This window comes from Balaenoptera musculus, chromosome 1 (genome assembly GCF_009873245.2).
Source record: "Balaenoptera musculus isolate JJ_BM4_2016_0621 chromosome 1, mBalMus1.pri.v3, whole genome shotgun sequence".
NCBI classification, from domain to species: domain Eukaryota; kingdom Metazoa; phylum Chordata; class Mammalia; order Artiodactyla; family Balaenopteridae; genus Balaenoptera; species Balaenoptera musculus.
In genome coordinates, this window is record NC_045785.1 from 87,008,067 (window position 1) to 87,033,601 (window position 25,535).

General features: G+C 35.6%; 1 protein-coding gene across 5 annotated transcripts in view; it reads left to right on the forward strand.

Annotated features, from left to right (window-relative positions):
* SNX7 (sorting nexin 7) overlaps positions 1-25,535 on the forward strand; it is a 97,351-nt gene that overhangs the window by 51,400 nt on the left and 20,416 nt on the right. The gene's annotated exons all lie outside the window — the stretch shown is intronic.

Here is a 25,535-nt window from a genome sequence, read left to right on the forward strand (position 1 = left end):
ATTCCGGAGGTCATGTTAGACATATCAGGTGATCTTTATCAGGTGGGCTACGTGGCATGCAAATACAAGGCTCTTGTCTTTTACCATGCCTGTGTGCCTGCAACTTTGTATATGCTATAAATTGGCAATTATGACATTATTATTACTTTTTTCTTATCACACAAATATGCCCACAAAAATTATGTGTTTTCCTGCAAACTAAAATAATGTTTTATAGCGAATTCCTTGATTTATTATCTGGGTAGCTGTAAAGTGCCTGCTTCTTAGAGCTTGTGGTTTGTACTTCTTATCTCACAACAATAAAATCAGTTGTTTCGAAGTGACCTAAACTCAGTAAAGACTTGTAGAATACTCATTTGAAGGTCAGTTCAGCTGTTCATTTAGAGTTTTGTCATTTGGGCTTTGGAATTAGATAGACCTAGGATCAAATCTTAGCTTATCTGTTTATTAAGTCTTAAGACACATTTCCTAACATTTTTAAGCCTCATTTTATCATGTATATATAAAGGGGGACATTGTTAGTACCTTTCTAATAGGCTTATTTAAGGATCAAATGATAAATGCAAGTCAATTATTTGGATCATAGAAAGCACTCAGTGGTTGTTAGCTGCTGTTATTTTGATGGCTTCACAGAAGTAATACTTGAGATGAGTCCTGTAAAATGAGTAAGGAATTGTTCCTTGAAGACTAGTGAGTGGATATTATGAAAAGTAGTAAAGGCTCAAAAAAGTGTGCTAAACTGAGGAGCCCTGGTTGATGTGTAGAGAGCAGGGTGCAGGAGAACTGAGGGACGTGACTCTAAAGGTGGGCCGCAGTCAGATGGGAAAGGAGCCTTATTTGTCAGGATGAGGAATATGGGCTTTTTCCTTTGGACTGTGTGGATTCAGCGAGAGCCTGAACTGAAGAGGTGGTAGTGGAGTTGCAGAGAAGAGAAATTTGAGAGAGACGTAGGTGGAAGATAGAATCTGAAGCACTTAAAGAATGAGGGTGGCCCTTGTTTCAAGTTCTTAGTGACCCTTGACATTTCTAGATTGTAAGGAAAGCAGATTGTGGCTTTACAAATTGAACTATAGCATATAAGAGGAAGAAGAAAATTGGAGATGTGTGACTTTATGTCACGATGAGATGGCATTTAAGGTAGAAGTATTCAACGAAAACCTTTTAACAAATGTTTTTAGGTACCTAACATATAAAAGACGCTACTCTAAGCACTAGGGAGACAGTGGTCAAGAAAGGCCCTCATGAGTCTTATATTCTGGTGATAGAGACAATAAGCAGCAACTGAAATTTATAGTGTACTGTCATATAGTGATAAGTGTGGAGAAGAGGTAGTGTTGGGGAGCAGTGCAATTTAAAATTAGGGGTTAGGAAAGGTCTTACCGAGAAGGTGATTATGTAAAACCCAAAAGAGGTGAGGTCTTGAGCTACATGAATACCCGGCAGAAGAAATTTCAGGCCGTGGGGACAGTAATTGCAAAGTGGAAGTATGCCTGCATGTTTCATGAAAAGCAAGGAGACCAGTGTTGCTGGAATGGAATGAGGAAGCAGAAGAGTTGTGGGAAATGAGGTCAGAAGGGTCGCCAGGGGTCAGATCATGTAGAGCCTTATAAGATTTGGTCTCAGCGAGATAGGAAGACAACAGTTGAACAGAGGAGTGACATGTTCAGAATTGTTCTAAATCGATGACTCTGCTTGGGAAGGACAAAAGATAATGTCTATGTGGAGTGTGTTTGGACTGGGAGAAGGCCAGAGCTGGAGACTAGCTCTTCCAATCCCAGTGAGACATCATAGTTTGGACCAGGGTGGAAGTGGTGTGGAGTGGTCAGATTCTGAGGATATTTTGAAGACAGAGAGCTGTTTGCTATTTGGTAGACTATGAATTGTGAGTGAACAAGGATTATACCAAGGTTTTTGAACTGAGCAACTGGAATAATTAAGGTAACTGTAGATAATAAAACATTTTAAGAGAGATTGAGTGTTAGATGCTCTGATAAAGAAGAGATTCAATAAAGTAGATATTCAATCAAAGTAAGGAAATTTCTGTCTGTGGAGATGAAGGTATAACAATAACTGAGATTTTGAGGAAAACTCAGATACTTGGAGGAACTTGTGGTTTTTGCAGTTTAGTTATAAGTTTTCAGAGTCAGAGCTTCTGTTTGAAAATGCTTATTCACTTCACTGTTTAACTGTAAGATAAATAAAGTTCATCTGTGCTGCTAAATAATGCTGCATATCCATTTTATTTGTATTTTTATTTTTGAATGGATGATTTATAGTTTGCCACTCAAAGCAGCATTCAAATATAAATGAATATGAATACATTTGACATTTAGCAATATGTGCATGGAATCTGAGAGTTGGATCTGGATATAATGCCATAGCTGTTTAACAGTATATTTATGTGAACAAAAATAAAAAATGCATTTTCATAAGATCATTATAGTCTGGATTTGCATATAGCCACATTCAGAAGATACAAACAGATACCAAATTTATTTAATCTGGTCCTTGCTCTGTGTGAGTTGCTATTTTTGAACCAGTTTTTTACTCCCATCCTCAAATTGTGGTTATTAATCTTCAAGTGTTCTTGATAGTGTACTAAATGATGTATAGAGCAAGAGTGCCTTCTCTTTAAGCTTTAAAGAAATGATAATATTGACATAGCTTTTTTTTTGTGGTGGCAGCAGAGGTTGGCTCTACCTTTTCTCAGATATTTGTTGTCTCACCTCTCCCTTGACTTTTTAACAAATTTATTCCTTTCTATGTGCCTCATTTTCTAGTATCTGTTTTTATTTCTCTCCTTTTTTGCCTGTTTGCATCTATATGTGTTTCTCACACACACAGATACATACATGTACATATACACACACTCACACAGCAGTGAAGGACATGCTGCTATCCAGTGGAAGGAGAAAGGACTTTCTTCTTGTATGTTTTCTTTTATCAGTTTATCTTAGAAGGTATCAGCAGACTTTTCCTCACATCTCATTGGCCAGAGTCCTGAAAAGTCCATGATCAAGCCAGTTGCTTGGAGTGGGAATGTGACCATAAGAATTGACTTGGACCAGCTACAAACTGCCTTCTGATGCAAATACCTAAAAAAACTGGAGCTCTTTCATGTAGTAAGAAGGAGAGTGGGGAGTGGATTTTGGGTAAACAGCTAATAAATATGTGCCTCACATACACAGTGTATCTGTGTATTGGAGTTGTAGACGCACCACTGGGTGGGGATCTGGGTGAATGAGTGACGCTTAATCAACAAAGCCCTCAGCAGCCTCTCGTTCCATAACAAAGATCCAGGCAGTGCCTAGAATTCCTCTCCCTCCGTACCGTCAGTCAGGCCTCTCATTCAGGGCATCATTCATTCAAGTGGTTGGAAAAAAATCCATGTGCTGCTATTTATATAAACTTGTAAAGGATAATAATTTTTGATTAAATAGCAAAAAATCATGTCTACCTTATGAATAAGTCTGTTGAGCCTGGGGTGTTTATTTTTATTTATTTTTTTGGGGGGGGAGGTCTTTACTTGGGATTTTACCAGGTTACTTTTTCCCTCTGTTATTTGTCTCATGGCATTGCAAGTAGAGCAGTATCTGAAAAGTATTTAGTATAAGGTCTTAAACCCAATTGCAGAGTTGCGTGTAATTTCAACCACAGTATTGTGTGCCTTTGTAGTTTGGGACAAGTTTCTTACATTCTCCTTGCTTTAGTTTCCTCAACTATAATGTTTGTGGGTAATAGCTTCCTTAGAATGTTGTTAAATCAGCCTATGAAAACTCTTAGCGCAGTACCTAACCAGTGTTAGATTGTAAATATTTTGTATTTGAAGTATATATTGGATGTCTCATTTTTCTAGATTAAGGTTTGGAAAATGGTAACTGTAATCCTGCTTGTTAGACTTTCACATTGTTAAAAGAAAAAAAAGAGGCATCAATTATCTTGAGTTGACTAGTGACCACTCCCACTTGCCCCACCTGGTCACTTTAGGCAATTGAATAGATAATTTAAAATGTATATGAATTTATACTGACTATTAAAAACTTATTTTTTGGACTCTAAACAGTTATTTTAACTAAACAACACTTGGTATTGTACCATTGATTTGTAATAAGGGACATTTTAAGGAAGAGAACCATAAATCCCCTTATGATAAGCATCAATAGCACAGACTACATTCTGGTTTTCCTTTATGAGGGCCCCTGAGAAAAGTTTCATTTATGTCTCAGCACCAACAATGGGATTTAATTTCTCCTGAGCCGTTAGCTTGTTTCCACCGTGTACACATCTTGGGTTTTATACCTGTTCCTATCCCACTGTTTATACCACTCTTTACATTAGTTTCTAGACTGTTGAGAACCCCAATTCTGATCCACTTCTATCTGGCAAATGTCTTTTATGTGTCAAACTCACCCCTGGCTTTACCTTGTTATTCCCCTATTCTTATTTTCCTTTGTGCTAATGTCTTTATCCATTTAATACCTTTAAACTAGTTGTAGAGTATAAGTTTGGAAGCCATCTTAAATCTAATATGAAACAAGGAACAAATTAATAAATAAGGACTAGAGGTAAAATATTCCAAATAATTTCGAACATCAACACATTTTTTTATAATGTATTTTTGACCCAAAAAATGTGTTTTTAGTTATTTCTTTTGGAATCCTCCAAGGCCAGCATATCTGATGTGAGCACAAACTTGAACACCAAATTACTCGTGTTAACTGTTACCCAGAAAATTAGTCAGGAGATGTTTGCGGGTGAGGTGAAAAAAATTGTACTACTTCCAAAATTTTTACCCATGAAATTTGCTTAGGGAAATTACTGCATATTAAGGCTTACTGATTTGAAAAAGGAACACATAAACTTACAGTCTTGATGAATAAGGCCTGTGTACGTTTGTGGTGGGTGAGGGTGGACGGGGCAGGGGGGAGACAATGAAATACTGAAGAAGAGAGGCAGTGTAACATCGGTGTAGGTGATTTTCTAAGGGAAGATTGTAAGCTCTGTGTCTTTCTCGAGGAACATTTTTCCCCACTGTCTTGACTGCAACAGAAAAAGTAACAGATGGATAAGTAAAAGGGGTAGTTTAAAATTCCAGTCATTTCTTCTCAGGATTTAAGAAATTCTACTTATAGTGTCCTTGTGGATTTGTGGTTTGGTTTGTGGAGTTCTGCCTACCATAGATATAATAGTTTAAACAGCTTTCCCGTATAGAAACTCAAAATAGATTCAATTTCCTTTTAATTTAGACTTTTCGTTAATAAGAAATGTGTCCTAAGGGTCTGTCTTACATATCTCTTTCACTGCCGGCCCTGCCTGGGCACTCAATAAATATATGATTATGCTTAGAGCAGGAACACGCTGGGAGTCTGAAGCCTGGAGAGGGCTTTGATTCACTTTTACTTAACTTGTGGCCTTAATCAGACATTAAGTATTCTTTATCCACGAACAGGCAGAAATAATGCTTACTTTGAAGAAACTTTTTTTGAAGATGAATTAATGTTTATAAATCTAGAGCTTGTGCCAGTAAAAATTTTGATAAGTTAGAAGAAGAAAGTATAAAAGACTAATATATTAGAAAACATGTAATGGTATCATAAAACATTATTTAAAGTATGAATCATTTTTAAGTAGTATTTCTAAAAATAAAAAATTATATTTCTACAAAGAACAGAACCAGTAGTTTTTCTTCTAGTATAGTGCCATATCACCAAATTAACTGCATTTTGATTTATTATATTTCTGGGTTTTGGAGAGTAAACTTTTTCTCTCTACTAAAGCTTAGTCAATAGCGGAGCAGACTTAAGGGGAAATGCCCCAATCAAAGCTCCGTTCAACTTTCAAAGAGGTTCTAGACCCAAACTAGTGCTTTCCTTTCTGAAGCATAGTTAGTATCTGTATAGTACCTGTTGTATGCCAGGCACTGTTTTAATAATTTACATATACTATCCAATGAATAATACTACACGGTAGGCATACTTTATTCCCACTTTTGTAGATGAGAAAACTGAGGCCTAGCTTGTCAGTCAGCCAAGAGTTATGAGTTCCCTCCTCGTCTAAGCACTTCATGGTGGGGACACTACAGTGACCAAGACTGACATAGCCCCTCTCCCCAAGGAAATTATGGTCTAGTGTGTGTGTGGGGGGGGTGATACTGAAAATAAAGGAAAAAATAATAAATGACTCTGATAATTTTAGATAGTGCTTAGTGCTATGAAGAAAATAAAACAGGGTAATGTGATGGAGAACACCAGGAGGGGAAGAGAAGGCCTTTCTGAGGAGGTGACATTGAGAGGAGAGCTGAGTGCTGATAAGGAGCAGTGATTCCAAAATCTGGCACAAGTGTTCTAAGAAGAATCCATGCAAAGCTCAGAAATGGGAATTAGCTTCCTGTGTTCCAGGAGCTTTAGTTATATCTGGTGTAGCTAGAGTATAGGGAATGAGGTACCCCTTCATTAGCACCTGGGGCATGAGGACTGAGCAAGCAGATGAGAACATGTAGGCCATGGGTTCCATCCTAGTTACTGTGGGGAGCTACTGAAGAGTTCAAGCAGGGAAGAATTCTGATTTGGTATATTATAGGCTTAAAAAAAATTTTTTTTTTAATCTTGAAGTGACAAAACTATAGAAAAGTTGCAAGTACAGCTCAAAAATCTTTTTTTTTCCTTGAACCATTGGAAAGTAAACTGCAAACCTTATACTCATGACCCCTTAAAGGTGTATGTTTCCTACGAACAAGGACATTCTCCCATATAACCATAATACAACTATCAGTATCAATCAGTTATCATTGAAACAATACTATTATCTAACACACAGACCCCTGAATAATTTTGCCAGTGTTCTGTAATGTTCTTGACAATGGTTAGTTAGATGTCTCCTTCAGTCTAGAATAGTTTTTCATCTTCCCTTGACTTTTATGACCATTACACTGAAGATTGCAGGCCAGGTATTGTGTAGAATACCTCCAATATTAACTTGTTTGATACTTCCTTATGATTAGATTTAAACTGTCAATCTTTGACAGGAATATTACTCAAGTGATGCTGCAATCTACCTGTTAGGTAGCACATGATTTTTATTTGTCCCATTAACGATAGACTCTTTGATCTCACTCGATTGAGGTGATGTCTGCCAAGCTTCTCCACTGTAAAATCACTCCTTTCCCTTTGTAATTAAAAAGCATTTTGTGGGGAGCTACTTTGAGACTGTATAATTATATCATTCCTTACCTTACTTTAAATTAAATTGATTTGTGTGTGTGTGTGTGTGTGTGTGTGTGCGCGCGCTTTTCTATTTTAGTCAGTTCGTTTTAGTCCATTACTATCACTATGTATTTTGATATATAAATTGCCTCCAATTTGGCTAGTAGGACCATCTTCAAGCTGTCTTTTTTTCCCTCCTTTTAACATGTTCCCATCATTCTTTACTTCTTTCTGGTACAACAAGACTTTCTAGGCTCTTCTTATACTTTTCTTGCTCCAGCCCTGGAATCAGCCATTTTCCTAACAAGCCCTGGTTAGTTTTAGTGGAAAAAATTATGTTTAGAATATAGTATCTTGGCATTAGATATGTTCATTGCTATTTAGGTATCATTATTCCAAGATCTGAGTGGACATAGATAGGAAACATATCTATGGATATATAGATAGGAATATAATGTATAACCACACATTTTTATATCTATATTGATTTGTCTGTTTATATTAAAAATAACAATTTCATACCAACGCCTCCAACTTAAATCCAATATCATCAGGGTTCTTTCTAGTTTTCTTTCTTTCAATATTTGTGGTTCTCTTTCTGACAATGAGAAACAGGCTCCCGTTATCCTTTACATATCTATTTATTTGACTGATTCCCTGTTTGCAAACAATCTTGCATAGCTCATGTCATCTTCTTTCCTAAGTGGAGGTACTCCTCACCCCACTCAAGTTTCCACACCCTGCGCTGGACCACACCCATGCAAGATCACCCTCTTTACCACTCTAGGAGTCTGTTTTCCGTGCTAGCCTCAGCTCCCCCCATGCTGCCCACACGCAATACACACCCTTCTCACCTTGCTTGTGCTGTTACTTCCCATTCTGGACCACTCTTTGCAGGGAAGACCTCATCATTTTGCTAATGCCTTCATATCCTGCTCTGGGCCACCATGACTTTGCCTTCCTTCCTCCACCAGAATGGACACTAGCCTTGCTCTGCATTATCAAATAAACTTTAGGACTGAATTGTTCAAGAAGAGAAAGGGAAAAGGAAGAACTGACAGTTGCTTTCAAGTGCTCACTGTGTTTCCTGCATGGGAAACAAAAAGACTGTTGAGTCCAGTGCAGTAGGAAGGAGATGATGATGGCATAAACTAAGGTGGTAGTAGTGGAGATTTTGATAAGAAAGGTTAAGTGATTTGTCCACAGTTATACAGTTAGTTAAATAGTAGAACCAGAACTCTAACCTGGCACTATACTCCCTGGTCTCTTATCCTTTTTTTTTTTTCCTGATAGGTGGGTTTGAAATCTAGAAGGGTGTGAGACTTCGAAGATAGATAACAATTATATTCTACTAAGATCAAAACAAAAAAGGAATTTTTAGAATTTAGTGCTTTTTTTTTTCAATCGCTTCCAAAAATATATATATTTAGAATTCACAGTAATTTGGGAATTGCAACTTGGAAATACTTTAGAACATGTAGAGTTGTGATCTGGGAAAGTTGAAATTCTTTTTGCCTTCTTTCAAGGAATTACTATATAGAATTTTATTTTAACCAGATCAGTATGTTATGCTAAAACTAACTGATGATGATGATAATAATAACAGCTAACATTCTTTAAGCACTTACCATGTGCCAGGCAGAGTTCTAAATGCTCTACATGTATTGTCTCACTTAAGTGTCACACAATACAGTGAGGTAGGTACTATAATTTTCTTCATTTTACGAATGTGAAAACTGAGCTACAGAGAAATAAAAGTTACTGGCTCAATATTGCACATCTAGAGGTTTTCGAAGCAGGACTCCAGAAATTGTGCCAGTAACTTAAAAACTGTATTCTAGGGTAACATCTGAAAAGATACATATCAACATGCTTCATATGACTGATACCGATCAGTTAGAGTTGGCACGCATGATAAAATCTTTTTGCCATCCCTGCCACAGAACATTATTGGTGATTTGAAATATTCTGTGACAGTGAACTGGCAGTTTTAATAGTATGAATTTTAGAGTAAATTGACCTGCCTTGCTTATCTCTCAGTAAAAAAGAAAATGTGAAATGAATTAAGGAGGCATGATGTATGTCAGTAGTTCTCAGTAGCTGTGTGGCTGGGGAAGAGGGGAAGAATTTTTTGAAAATGCACCTGGCAATCCAAAACCTGGTGCTCACCAGGTGCATTTTCAAAATAAACTACAAACTTGCAGAGGTTCTGTGCTTCCCAGGAGGCAGGTTCTGTTGCTGCTGGCACCCTCTGATATAGAAGCTTTTAATCTAAAATGAATAAGAGAAAGGACAAAGAAATGCATTCAGAACAAATATTTAATGCATTAAAAGATCTATCACAGACCCTCACAGCAGGAAAATGCTGGACACATTCTGCATTAACAAGGATATGAAAGGCGCATGCACATATGCCAGATGTGGTCATCACTGTCACATGTAGAAATGCAAATGTAAGGACACCCTGACACAAATTTCCCAAAGAAGATTCCACACCAAAAAACAAGGGTTTTGTCCAGCGTCAGATTTTTAGTTATGATATTTAGATTAACTTACTCATGCACATTTAAGATCACACACATATATGAATGTGTGGTTCTTTAATATACACATTAAATAATATATTAATGTAGAAATATCACCTTTTGCACTCCCACATGCATCTTCAGCACTTCTTTTGAGTCATCTGACTCTCTTTTCATTGGAAGAGGTTATATACTCATACAGTTCAACAACCAGGGAAAAGGAGCTCAGTCTCTGTGTCTGTGCCTCATTTTTAGTCCCTATATGATATGTCCCTTCAAATGTTATCTCCAACCACCAGTGCTCATGTATAGAACATTAGGAATGTCAACATTTCATTTGTCCCCAAAAATATATTTCTTGATCTCTAACGTAAGCAATTAGCATGTTGCTTAAAAAAAAAAACCCAACCAAAATGATTTATTTAAATATGTAATATATTCACATGATTCAAAATTCATAAATTTTAAAACACACATTTAATGAAAAGTCTCCTTCCCATCCCCATATCCTATCTTCCCAATTCCCACCACCCACTTTACAAGTACGTACTGTTGTTAGTTACTTTTGTAGCCTTCCAGGTTTCTTTATGGATGTACCACAAATTCAAATATACATTCTGATTTTACTTTTTTATGAATGTAGTAATATGCTATAAAGTTTTCTGTAGTTTGCTTTATTAATATAATAACATATCTTGGCTATCCTTCCAGTTATTGGTCTTTTACAGCTACATGGTCTTCTGATGTATGGATGTACCAGAATTTATTTAATCTGACTCCAACTGGTGAACAGTTATTTCTAACCTTTTGCTACTATAAACAATGCTTCAGTGAATAACCTTGTACATGTATTATTTTGTGAATGTACCAGTAGATCTGTAGAATAAATACCTAGAATTGAAATTGCTGAACCAGAGACTATTCAGTTTTGGTAGCTCATTATTAATTGTTCAACCTTGGACAAGTTACCAACTTCTCATCAACTTTGTTTCACAGTTTGTAGAATAGAAGAAATACAGTACCTAGCTCATAGGGCTAAATGCGTAACGCACATAAGTGCTTAGAATAGTGCCTGGTACAATGGAAAAGCTAAAAGAATTAGCTGATGTTATTGTTGATGTTATTAGAACTACCACCAAATTACTTTCTGCTGGGAGAGCTATTTACAGCCTCACCAACATGTTTGATTGCTTGTTTACTCCTGTACCCTCCACCCCAGCCTTGTCAGTGTTATCAAACTGTAGAATCGTTGCCATCCGTTAAGTGAAGATAGTATCCCTTCGTAGTTTTAATTTGTATTTTTCTTATGATGAACAAAGTTAAGCATTTTTTATGTTTAAGTAAAATTTGTCTTTCTTTTTTTGTAATTGTCTGTTTTTTGCTCATTAGATTTTACCTATTCTTGATCTTTCCTGATTTTTAAGAAATTTTTGTTAGAGAAATGAGTCCTTTTTGTCATTTGTACCTTATTTTAATTTTCTTTATAGTGATTTTTCCTGTACAGAAAAGTTTAGTTTTTATAAAGTCAGATTTATCTATCTTTTTCTAAAGGCTTTTACTTGTAAGTACAAGTTAAGATGACAAAAGAATTGTATCACACTTCTTTTATTAACTTTTGGGGTTTTCTTTTTCACATTTGAATCTTTGAGCCATTTGGAATTAATTCTATTTATAAATGTGAGGTGTGGATTCAACTATATATTTTTTCAGGTAACTATCCTGCTGTGCCAAAGCTATCTATTGAGTAGTCATGTTTTCCCCAATACTTTGCAACGCTACCTTTGAAGTATACTCAGTTTTTGTTGTCACATGCAACTGTTTTAAGGCTTTCTATATGTTCCCTTGATTGGCCTGTTAATTAAGCACCAGAACTGTACTGTTTCAGTAATGGATGTTTTAAAATATGTTTTATATGTGGTGGAACTTGTCTACCCCCACCTGTCCTTCTTATTTGTCGATTTGCAGTGCTTTTAAAAGTAAACTTTAAAATACTTATTTGTAATGATAATAAACACTTGAATTATGAAATTATTTCCTAAAAATAATTAGTGTGCTGTCTCCCTTAAAAAAAAATACTAAACTAAACTAATTCTATTAGTAAACTACTATACATATCCAAAAGTACCAAAAATTGAATTTGTTTCAAGCTAATATTCTAAAATACCGTCATGTCTTTAGAATGAAGTAATTGAGAAAATATTCATTAATATTAGAGGATTTCTGGGAAACCATGTAAAAGCAGGTTTACTAAAGGATTTTTTTGGGGGGGAGCCCCTAAAATTTATATACTTGAGTACATATGCTATTCCAGTTATATTGATCACAGCTCTCTAGATCTTTGCTATGCAGTATTGTACCCACTAACCACATGGGGATATTTACATTTAAATATGAATTAATTTAAATTAAATACAAGTAAAACTTCAGTTCTTCAGTTGGACTAGCACATTTCAAAGGCACATGTGGCTATTGCTACTATTTTGGGCACTCCAAAGTTGAACATTTCTCTCATTCCAGAAAGTTCTATTGGCTAGCTCTGTTTTAGAATATGCTGCAACTTTTAAGAGCTGTATTTTTTATGTATGGTAGTTTGGTTGATTGAGTCAAAGAGGAAAGACCATATCTAATGAAGGTTTTAGCTTTGGTAGGGATTCAGATAGAAAAGAGATGAATGTCTGAAAAAAACATCGAGAGAAATCACTTGATTAAAAGTCTAATGTACACAGTACTTCGGCAAAGATAACATTTCAGTCACCAGACTTTTTGATAACGTACTCTATCACCTAAATATTTTTGAGCACACCTCCCAGTATGTGTACATTTTAAATTTACAAATTATCTAATTGTACTACTTTACTCATATATTTTATCTGTATTATAAACTATGCATGTAAAACATTACATGAGGGTTAAATATAAGGTGATCAAAGGGTACAAACTTTCAGTTATTAAATAAGTGACGGGATTGTAATGTATAGGGTGGTGACTGTAGTTCATAACGCTGTATTGTATACTTGAGACTTGCTAAGAGAGTAGATCTGAAAAGTTTAATAGTTCTCATCACAAGAAAAAAAAAATTGTAACTATGTGTGGTGATGGATGTTAACTGGACATATTGTGGTGATCATTTCTCCATATATACATATATCAAATGACTTTGTTGTACACTTGAAACTAGTATAATGTTTTATGTCAATTAAAAAGAGTTAAATATAAATGGGAGTTCCTTCATGCAGCCTGTGAGCTGTCTTATATATGTCTTGAGGTTCATGGGCCGCGTTATGGAATTGTGTAATATGGTGGGGTTGGATCACAAATTAGAGAACCTGGATTCTGGAAAAAAGTTACAAAAAAGTAACTTAAATCTCAATAAGCATTCCTTTTTCTTGTTAGTAAAACAATATTTACGTTATAGGTGTATAGTGAGAATTAAATGAGATAATACGTGAGGTATTGTTTGGTTAAATAGTGAATAAAAATATTTAATGGCAGAAAATTGTATAGCCTGTGAAGGTCTGTAAAATAAATGTTTAGATTTGGCTTTGAAATAATTTTTATAACTTTATTAAAACCTAATGATAGTATAGCATATAGCTTTTCTAGGCTTGGATTATGTTCTTCAGAAACAAATATAGGAAATTATATCGAAAGAGTTAAAAGACCTTGATTAAAAAATTTTTTTTCTTAGGAGCCACGTCATTCTTTTTTAAAAGGTTTATATTAATTGGACTCATGGAAGCACCTGGAAAAAATGAATCCTCTTCTGTCCTATATATTTTTACTGTGCCTCTGTTGTACAGAGGATGCAAAAGAGATCACTACATTTCCTAAAATGGGGCTGTTTAAATAATTGGCTTTCTGTTGCTTCCAGTGTCACAGGAAATTATGATTATTCCTTATTCAAAGGACGTTAATGGTGTTGGAGGTACTGACTTGAAAGGTGATGCATCAGCTATATTTGTGGGTGTTTTATGACTTAATTTGTCATTTTAAGAAAATACTTTGTGCTTTACTGAACAAGCTACATTTGGATAACAAAATTGGCAGTGAATTTCAGGAAGAGAGGTTTCTACTTTTTAAGAAAAGTGTGTATTGTAAAGTATATAAAAAAGGCACTCACATGTAGTAATCACATGGATGCCTGAGCAGCATTGTATAATCAAGCATCTAATTTTTCAGACACATCTTACCCCTCTCACAAATCAGAAAATAATATAATTTTATTGTTAAGAGCCCTCTTCTCTCTCCCCTGCAATTTAATTAATACCTGTTAAGAAGAAGTAGCTGTCAGATTAGAACTGAATTTTTGAATTTTCTATTGTCTTATGATGGAGTGGCAATCTAAATCTTTTTATTTAGGTATATTATTTTCAAGAACTTTCAAAATGATAATTTCTCAGCTTTTCTGATTATGAAGAGAAAGTTTTAGCACTTGAATAAATAGATTGAATGGTTAATTACGTCCATAAAAGGCAATAATAGAGAAGCCATTTTAAAAAGAAAACAATGAAGATATTTTTAAGTAAGAATAGCTGTTATCCTCAAATTGTATTGTTTTGCTCAAAAATTTTGGTGATATATACCTTTAGGTTTAGGTACAGGCAGCTTGTAAGTTTCTGTGGTATTTCAAAGTGTGGTAAAACAATCCTTGGAAAGGCAATAGTAAAACAAGCCTAGATTCATTACTAATATTTTACTTTTCTGAAATCATTCATTTATTCTACAAATATTTATCACATTTCTACATAGTAAGTACTGAGGATATAATGACCAAAAGGTAGACACATGGCCCATGTTAGAACTTATATTCTAACAGGAAAGTACATACACTTACAAAAAATAATTGTTCTAATGAATGTTAAGGAGATGAACAGTGGACTGAGATGGAGAGAGTAGTGAAAAAGTACCTACTTTGAACATAAATGCTGTTCTGAAAAGGACTATCTGAGGAACTGGTACTTAAACTGGAATTAAAAGAAAGAGAACTAGCTAGAAGATTTAAAACGGAATAATTTTTAGAAACCTCACCATTTATTTGTCTTCTTTGATATCTCTCAATAAGTTTTAAAATGTGTTTTTCCAAAACGGTCTTCTATATCTTTTCATAAATTTATTCCTAAGTACGTTATGTTTTGTTTGTATTTATCATAAATTATATATTTAAAATTTTATAACTTTTTTTGGGCCAGAGTATAGAAATGTAATTCACTTTTGCATATTTATCTTATATCCAGCAATCTTCTAAATTATTTTTAGTTTTAATAATTTCTTTGTACACTCTTTGGGATTTTCTATGTAGAAAACCTTTTGGGTATATATTGATAGTTTTGTCTCATTTATTCAATCTTTATACCTTGTATTTATTTTTTCATTTCTTATTGAGCTGGCTAAAAAATGCATTGTAAAGTTATTAGTGATGGGTCATCCTTGTATTATCCTTGACGCTAAAGTAAATGCTTTCAGGATTTTTTCCATTAGTATTGATGTTTGCTAAACGTTTTAAAGTATATATATTTTAATCAAGTTAAGGCAGTTTTTATTTACTCCTATGTGATGAGAAGTTGATTCATAAGTGGGTGTTGAAATTTATTGTGTGGTTTCCTGTACCGACTCATGTAAGTGTATGATTTTTCTTCGTCATTCACTTAATGTGGTGATTTACACTAAGAGATTTTCTCATTTTAGCCATCCTTGGATCCCTGGGATAAATTCAACTTGGCCCTTGCTGGATTTGGCTACCTCAACTTTTAGGACTTTTGTGTTTATATTTCTGAATAAGAATGATTTGTCATCATGTTGTATATTTCAAACATATACAATTTTTTTTTTTTGGTCAATTATACCTTGATAAAGCTGGGGGCAGGGGGAGAATGATTTGTAATTACCATTTCTTGTACCAGAAATGTCAGTTTTTGTATCCAGGTCATGCTATCCTTATAAATTCTACATGCTAGACTAATTTGTGTGAGATTGCTATCATTCATTAGGAAAATAACTCTTCCAATAATGCGTTAGGAGCAGACCCTTGTAAGTTGTTCAGATGTTAGGAGCTCAGTCATGATATCGGAGAGACTCTAAATTTTAATCGTGCTGCCCACATGAACTTACTGCTGTACTTGTAAATAGAGACAGTCATAGGGTGAGGAAAAGGAGTGCTTACTTGCCACTAGTTCTAGATTATAATGTCAGGGATAAGCGATGAAGGATGGGATGATTAAATAGTCAGAGACAGTGGTTCTTTCTTAGAGAGGTAAGTGAAATTTTCCCTCGACTGCTGTTTAGCAGTGATAGATCAAAGTGGTTGAAAAAAGTTTGACTTTCCTTCTATCATCCTGGCAGCTATTCCTGGAGAAATAGACTATGGGGAAGCTGCTTTATCAATCTGTAATTTTTATAAATGATACTTTGATAAAACCTGGTAATCATGGCAATTAACTCACCTAGAATTATCATGCCAAAGTGTATTAATTCTTTATTAAATATGTAGTTCAGCAGTCAAGCAGATTTCCTTCTAACACATTGTAATGCAGTGTGTAGTTCAAACATTTTTATGAAAAGAGTTTACTTTCTTTGGTATAAGAAAGTTGGAATGTATACCTCAGTAGTCTGAGAGACCCATTCGTGGCCAGTGCAAGATCAAAATTTCATTAAGGCCTTCTGTTTTAAAGTTTCATATGAATATCACTACTCCACAATATATTTATGTTTATGTTAATTTAAAAATATTCTTCTCTGATCTCCATAAAATATCCATGACAAGATTATGCCACATTTATTTATGACATTGGCAATCCTCTATGTTATCACTGAGTATTGATGTGGATATAGAAATTCCAATTTAAGAAACACACATTAAGTCATTCTGTACTGGTCTCATCATGAAACTGTATCAGAATTAGGAAGACATTTTGATTTAAGTAAAGATGTACCTCTGTGACATCAGTATGCCAAAAATTGAGTGAGAAAAGAAGGAAAATATTTCACATAGGGGCACTGTGTCTAGCGTGGTACTCTTGGCACATAGTAGGTGCTCAACATATAGTTCTTGAATGAACTAATATGTTTTCTAAAAACTAATCTCTGGTAAATAAGAAAAACTAAAGGCGTAAGAGAATGTTTGGAAGTATAGGGGGTCTTCTTAAGTTGCTGGACAGGTTTTTTTTAGTTACTAGGAAGTATATTTTAAGGAACTTTCAGAATCAGTGGGGGAAGATCCATCTGCATTGTTTGTCTTAGGATTTTATCATTCCATAATTTAGCAAGATACTAATATTTCTTGTATTAGAGTAGAATAATTTATTGACATAATGTGGTAACCTAGTTCCTCAAAATGGAGGTAATTTCTGGACTTCTTGGCCTTGCCCATCTGATTTGGAGGAGGGCCTGATGGAATGGCCTTACATAGACCTTTTGGCATGGCCACATTGTCCATTCAGCCACCAATACTCTCAGGCACATTGGAGCATTTGGGGAGCTTTCTGAGCTATTAAGTTCTCTTTGTTTCCCCTATGGCTGTTCCTTTTATATGCACGTCCTCAGTAAGTATTCCCTAACATAGTAGAAGTGAGTGAGCTGGCAGATTCAGTCAGGACATTTCTGAGACCCTAACAATTGTCCTTTCATAATCACTTTGGAGTGCCACTCTAACCCTAACATATATTAAATACTTAAGTCCCAGGCACTTTGCTAACATGTTATTCAAAAACAATCCTATGAAGTAGGTACTTTCTTTTTCCTCATTTTACAGATGAGGAAACTGCAACCTATCACAGAACTGAATTTAGTTAGCTAAGGTCACATGGTCAGGATTCTCACCCGTGGACTTCAGAGCACAGGCTCTAGATCACTGACCTATAAATGTGTGTGATTATGAAATTTTTAAAATTCAGGGAAAAAAGAGAGGAGGAGCCAAATACAACTTATTAATACCATAAGGCAACTGAGAAAGATGCAGTAAGGATATATATTAGATATAAAGATACATTTCCTTTTTTAGGGAAATTTTTGAATCTAGATGTTCTGGATTTCTTAAAATTTAGTTTGGGAGGTACTTCCTTTTTTTATGAAAAAAGAACAAGCTCATTGATAGACTCTAAGGTAGTTGGTAAGGTTACATAAAGGGAAGGCCCAATGCAGTGTGGATCTGAAACCCCTACTAGGTTGTAAGCTCCCAGCAACAGGGACCTTCCCTCTCGTATTCACCTCTGTGCTCTTGGTCATGTTCCTGGGCCAATGCCTGGGACATAGTAAGCACTTAAAGATTTGTTGAATGAATGTTTACTTTTATTCTCAATTTATTCTTTCATCTTCTTGAAGGTAATAAGGAACTGTATTTTGGAGGAGAATAGAGGTTTAAGGAGCACAAATAAATAAAATTAAAGTGGGGGGGCAGGAAATATTTTTTTTAAAAAATCAACTTAGATTGAGTTTGCCAAATAATTCTGGAGAAGAAAAGCATAATTGAGAGCTGGTGGAAGGATGTTGAAAGTGCACTGTTACATGGACCCACATTCATCATGTGCAAAGTCTACTTTGTAAGACTTGGACCAGCTAGACTGGGGGGAAGAAAGCTACCTCTAAGAGTTATAGAGAAAGTTAAATGAGATGCCACATGTGACATGCAGCTCAGGACCTGATCATAGTAGGGACTCAGCATTGTTAAGTGAGCAGGCAGATGTTAAGAATGTGCAACATACATGCACAGACACAGCTCCTTTTCCTAACTCTATCCCTCACCATAGCTTCGAGACACCTCTTGTAAATTCCTCTTTTTCTTACTATCAGACCATTCTTGATAACGTTAGAGACAAAGAAAACAAAGATAATCAGAAGGCTATCCAGCAAGAATGTGAAGGACATCAGGGCTGTTTGTCATCTCCTCCTAAGTAGTAAAGGTGATTTCACTCATCTGACTGGCTAGGTAGTTACCCATATCTTGTGCTATCCCTCCAACAGTTAATTGCTCTCTTTCATGGTCCTTGCCAAATCTAAAGCTATTCTAAAGTAATTCCTAAATACCTGCACTTCTCTGCCAGAAAGTCCAGATAAGCTCTCAGAGTCCATTTGCAGAAGGACATAGTATAGCCAAGCAAATCCAGTGGAATAATTCTTGTCTCTATTAGTAAATGTAAAAGTTCTTGCCTCTTTATTGAAAATATATTGAGAGAAATAGCATCAAAAGATCAACCTTAAATCTTAAGAGCAAAAGGCCTACCTAATCATCTTTAAGCACACTTTAATCTCTAAGAAGAAAAACCCAATTATTTTTTAATGTTTAGTATTAGATCAAATATACGTACTCTAGATACATTGTATTTACCTCTTACATAGTTTATGAGTATACAGGTAATCCCATTTTTGTCTCCAAACTTTATTTATTATAAAATATTTTTAGAGATGTATATTTGTGGAGTATGTTCTTTTTAAAAATATTTTTCATATTTTATTCACTACCCTATTTTATTTGCTACCCTAACTTTGTGATTATACAGTTCACATCTGTAATATTTTATTTATAAATAAATAGATGTTTCTGATATAATTTCCAGGACAACATTTTGTCACAAAGGAAAAAACTTGTCTTTATTATGGGATTCTAAAATGTTCTATCACTTATATCTTTTTTATTGTTAATAAAATACAAATTTTCTGTGAGAAAAAATTTTATATTTTAGTTAATCATTTGCTTAAAGAAAGGTAGCAAATAAACTGTATTTGCATGGATTTATCTAACTTTTCTATAAAAACCCATCTATTTCTGATGGTTGTACTTATGGGAATATATGTTCTTACAAATTTAAATGTATAAAAGTCATAGAAAATTAAAATCTATAAAAGGCCTGTTTTAATAAAAATTATTAAAATGTTATAGGGTTTTTGGATTGGTTTCGCTTTCTAAAGTCAGCTTTGAGGGAATAAGGAGGAAAACCTCCAAGGTGATTAAATGGGTTTGAGGGATTCAGTGCACCTGTGGTTGTCTTAGCAGACATGTGCTTCAAAAATTGAGTAACTGTTAAAAATAGTGTAATGGTGTATAATTGTAGAAATGGTCCACAGGGCTATTCCATTAGAATGTAGGCTTTATTTCGTAGCAGTAACGAATGATCTGTGTGGATTCATCCAAATTATTTTACCCACCTTCCCACATGACCTGTGACAAACATTCATAACATGATATAACCAGGGTTCAGAGCTACAACTGACGTGGATGGAGCCAGTATGTCAGTTCTTGGCCCTTTAGCCATCAGGCCATTCTCTAGATAACCTTGAACTGAATCAAAGAAACAAAACAAGCTCAATCTAACAAGGAAAGGAAAGGGCACCCTTCAGCTGAATCTAGGATACATCCAAGTTGATGGGATATGACATGAACCTCATGCATCTTTTATTCTTTGATCTGACACCCACCTCCTAGACTGTACTTTTCATGGATGAGAAATAATGAAGCATAGTAATTAAATATTACTTTAACATTTAATATATTGTTGTTAGTGGTGGACTGTTTTTAGCATGATCATATTTTTCTTTTTTTTTCATTGTTATTTCCTTTATTTTTTTTCTCCGTGACCCTGTTCCTTCTCAGGGATGAGTACTTTTTTTTTTTTCACTTTGTAAGAATTATAGTAAGAATTTTTAGTGAAACATGTCACAAGGTTGACCTCCAAAAGTTGTTTGATGTATACCTCACCCTGCAAGACTATTACTGTTGCCTTTAGGCCTTCATTTCCTATCTCACCCTACCCCACCTGTTCTTCCAGTGAATGCTATCCAGTTAAAAATATCAGATAATCTTATCTTTTCTTCCAGTGCCCACCCACACTTAGTCAATTGCCAGCCCCTACTGATTCTGTGTCTCAGGATCTCCTCCTCTCAGTATCCCCTGTATCAGGAATCTCATTGTTACTGTTGCCTTCCTGGTCCTCTTCCCTAAACACCCTCAGTGATTCCACTTGATTTTTATTGAAAATCCAAACACCCCCCAGGGAAATCCCTTTAGTACCTGGCAGCTGCTTCTCTTTCCTCTTTTGCTATTCCCCTACTCACACTCTAGGTACCAACCTTGACAAACCACCTGCAATTTTTAGAAACTTCAAAGTAAACATGCTTCTAGGACTGTACACCTTATTTGCTTCACATGAACTGCATTTCACATTTTCTGTATCCAGTTTTTTTTTTTTTTTTTATTTCTCCCCTTAGGCATGAGTCCATTAGGGCAAGGTCTGTTTTTTCACCCTTCATCTTAGTTCCTAACAGAGACTAGATGGATGCTGAGTGAATGCTGCAGGATGAGTGAGTGGGAATGAACCAAATCCTCAGCATTTTTATTGCTGTCTCCATAGTCCCAGCGCAGGTTAATTGGTTTCCTTTCTTCCCCGCCTCCTCCCTTTCTCTTTTAAGCATCCTTGCATATCTCTGACTCAGGAATCTATCTGAAGTATACTTCAGCCCTGGTCAAAAACTTTCCGTAGCTTACCTTTTCCTACAGAATCCATTTCATGCTCAATATCATTTACACCCTCTAGTGGTCAATCTTCAATCAGCCTGTCCAGCTGCATTTACCATGTTTCTCCTTGCCCACCTCCAGCCTCCAAACCTATCTCTTATCCATTCTTTTGTCACACTCTGTAACATAACATCCCTGTGGTTTTATTTATGCCATACCCTCATCCAGGTGTTTTCTTCGCCACTCACTGCGTAGCAAATTAACACTTGGAATGTCCCCTACCCAAGTTGGAATTAATCCTCCATGCTGTATCTTTCTATATACTACTTTAATTTTTTTCCTCCATTATGATATATATCACATTCTGCTTTGTATTATAGCCTTTGGTTTTTGTTTTATTTTTGCATATCTGCATTCTAATAGATAACAAGCTCCTTAAGGTAAGAGCTGAATCAGTTTAACCTTGAAAGCCACACGCAAGCTAGCTTGGGGCTATTCACTCACTATGGAAAGAGCATGTATTTTCACTTGAATCTCCATGATGCCACAAAAAGCTGTGTGATCTCTTTTATTTCTTTCTCCCAGTTTCCCAGCTTGTAAAAGGAAGATAATATTACCAAATTTGCAATATTATTATGCAGGTTAAATGAAATAGTGTATGTAAAGTATATAGCTTAATACAGTGGCCCATGGCAGAAATACAATAAGTGGTCATTATTATTGCTGCTGTTCCTGGTGCTATAGTAGGTACCCGCTATTGAAGAAGGATGTTTTTTTGTTTGCCTGAGCTCTTAGTATTAATGGTTTTCATTTAATTGTGTGGCTCATTTCTAGCTGAATATAACTGAAGCTAGAGATTACCCATTAGCCTTGCGGTTAAATCTAAATCTTTATTTTTCACTATATTACAATCTTTTATTACTTATTCTGATATTACAACATTTTCCTGGCAAAAAGGATTGCTTCCTTCTTCAGTTTTTCCACCAACAGAGGGCCAAGTCGTTTCCAGTATTTGTGAAATGAATGATTCAAGATTTAATCCTTTTAAACTCAGTCTTTTGTATGCTGTTTTCCGGTAGAAACTATAATTCCCTACTTTTAGAGTAATTGAAACCTGCTCTGTGGTTAGAGGGGTGCTGAAGCACTAGAGGAGCTTCTTTGGCCCGCCAGGTGCCTAACACGTTACTCTCCCACTTCGGTGAAATTTTGTTCAGTGTTTATGTTCAGAGCCTGGACTGCACCATCTAAATGCACAGCTCCTTGTACCAAAGAACTTGCTAAAAGTGCAGTCAACTAAGGGAAGGGAAATCTAATAATATGCCTTTGTAAATTGGTAGGAAAGATATAGTCCAGATCATTCCTAATTTGAATTAAGTGTTTTGTGCTTATTATCAATTAGAGTTTCTTCAAGTCAAAATTAGGGGAAGATAATTCAGTGTGAGGAAATACCTAATGTCTCTCTTTTCCTTTTCTAACTAAAATAATGATGGAATCATCAAAGAAATAAAAAGTGGTCAGTATATACATATATGTGTGTGTGTGTGTATATATATATATATATATATATATATATATATATATATATAGCCTCCAAAAAAATGACAAGAATTGATCATGTATATTTAGAACATATGTATCCTCTTCTACACGGGTGAGAATAAATCAAGAAATAGCACTAGAAATTAAGACCTAGACCCTGGCAAAGGAATGGTATATTTCCAGAGACCAAAATACTGGAAGAGGAGAGGGAATCAGTTTCCATTTCACCAACTGATGATGATGGTGGTAATGGTGGTGGTACTGGTGGTACTGGTGGTAATGGTGGTGCTAATGATGATAGTAATAGATATCGTTTAGTAGAAAAATTGTCAGGCACTGTGCACATCAGTGAATGTGTTCATTATCTCAGGCAATGTTTAATAAAAATCCCTCCGAGATAGGTACTGTCATTTTTATATTCATTTTACAGATGAAGAAACTAGGGCTTCAAAAAGTACACTTACCCAGTGTCACACAGCTTGTGAAAGACAGACGTGGGGTCTGCGATCAGTCTAACCTATCATTAGTCGTCTTCATCCCAGTGCCATGCTGATCAGGCTACAAAGCTTCTTTCTGTAGGTGGGCGTGAAGTCAGAGAACAGGGCAGGACTTCTTTAGGAATACAGTAGCTCTGGGCCAGAGCAGAGGCACCAACCAGCCTGACTACCACTAACGAGGGCTTTTAGGAGAGGGAGTTGCAGATTGAAAAGGGGAAGACTTTGTTTCAATCCCTTACGGCAGTGACACCATTTTAAGCTCCATCAGGAGGGAAAGGAAGATAGAATATATGATTTAGATACTGTGTTTCCTGAAGCCACTTTCAGTAAAGAACTTTGCCAGTAATCCCACTCCTCTCCAGTGCATGGCAGTTTCAGACTGCAAAACCTAAGCAGAGGGGAAAAACAGTGCAGTTACAGTTGGTGTAGGTACCTCTTGATCCTAGATATAAAAAAAGACACTTTTCTAATCATCTCCATCTGGCTGTGAAAATGGCAAGATTCCATCCAACAACCCAGAGGAGCGAGGTTTTGTAACCGGCCCCTGAGCTTTCTCCGGATCCTGTTTGAGTTTGACCTGTCAGTAAAATTTTACCTTAGCTTATTCCCCAGCATCCACAGCCCACCATGAGAAATCCCATTAACATCCTTTTAGACAAATTCTCTGTGATTAAGCAAAATAATTACCCCAAAGAGTCATACATACCCATAAAGTAATAAATGGCCTCACTGAGATCGTTTACAAACAAAATAAGAAAGTGAAAAAAGAAAGCACATCTTCCCGCCACACACAAAACATGAAAACCAACCTTACTACTGAAATAGATCTCCCATAGGTAATAAAAGATTTATATAATACCAAGTGTCTATTCTTAGGGAAACAAAAGCAAATATGGCTGCAATGAAATAAAGTCAGCAGTGAAATTTCGCAGCAAAATATTGACAAATGAATAAAAAAGAATATTTCAAACAAGCATTGGAAGTAAAATAACATTTTTTTGATTCTAAGACATACATTTTCACATTTTAGCATGTCTGTAATGGGGACCTTCTTAAATGATAGCCTCCTTCAAATACTCGGAGCCAAGGAATAGTGGTGACGCATAATGCCCCTTTTAAAACATGGGAGAGGTGGTGTCATTTCTGCTTGAATCTCCCTGGCTTTGGGTCTCACTCAATAAAACCTAAGATCCTTACCATGGACTCCATGGCTCAGTAAGATCTGGTCACCCACTGCTTCTCTGACCTCATCTCCTAAGAGCGTCCCTCTTTTTTAACTCTGCCACCTGCTACAGCCATGCTGGTCTCCTTATTCTTCTTGGACCATCCAGGCATGCTTCCACCTGTAGGCCATTGTCCTGTTTCTTCCTCTGCCAGGAATGCTTTCCTTACTAAGAACCCCATGGTTCACTCTCACATCAACTTCAGATATTTATTCAAATGACAGTTTCTTATTTAGGCTTTCCCCAGCCATCTTATCTAAAATTGCATCATTCTTACACTCCCTATCTACCTTTCTGCTTCATTTTTCTTTTTGACACTTATTATCAAATGATAGTTCATATTTCATTTATCTTGCTTATGGTTTGTCTCTCCCCAGTTGAATATCAGCTCTGGTAAAAACAGGGATTTTTGTCTATTGTCTTCACTGTTGAATCTCCAAGTCCTAGAATAATGCCTGGTATGGAGAAGGAATTTAATAAATAAATGTATGCTGACTATATGAATAAATATGTGTGTATAAAATATGCATAAATATTAAAAAATTTATATAAATATAAATGTGCTAAATATAAAGCAGTAAATGGATGGGTTCCATTCCCAAAGGTTGGTGGGTAAGTTGGGGAGGAGGTGTGACTGTCACACTCAGCCTGTCTAATGGAGCGTGGGCTAGGTGTCAGGTGTCTTGTGATATAAACCTGCCTCTGTTACCAGCTGAGTGGAATGTGGCAAGTTAATCCCCTGGGCCTCCAGGTTGGACTACATAATCTATACGTATGTTATAACATGTCAGTTAATTGAGCATTCTGCTAAAAACAGCTGAAAAATGAGGAGTAGGAAGGGGAAGCTGAAGATGTGAAACCATATCTTTTAACATAAGTATTTTCACCACAAACAGTGGTAATGAGAGAGTTATTGCATAAGAATTTTGAAATAACTTGTAGTCCAATTTCCTTTGCTTTATAAATAGTGGACCTGAAGCCGAAGATTAGAGAGATTTAGGTAAAGTCAAGTGCTAATTGGTGGCAGACGTTAGAACTCTACTTGGCATCTCTGAATCCAGTGTTCTCTTTACTTTAACTAGTTAGTATACAGGGTAAATACTGGT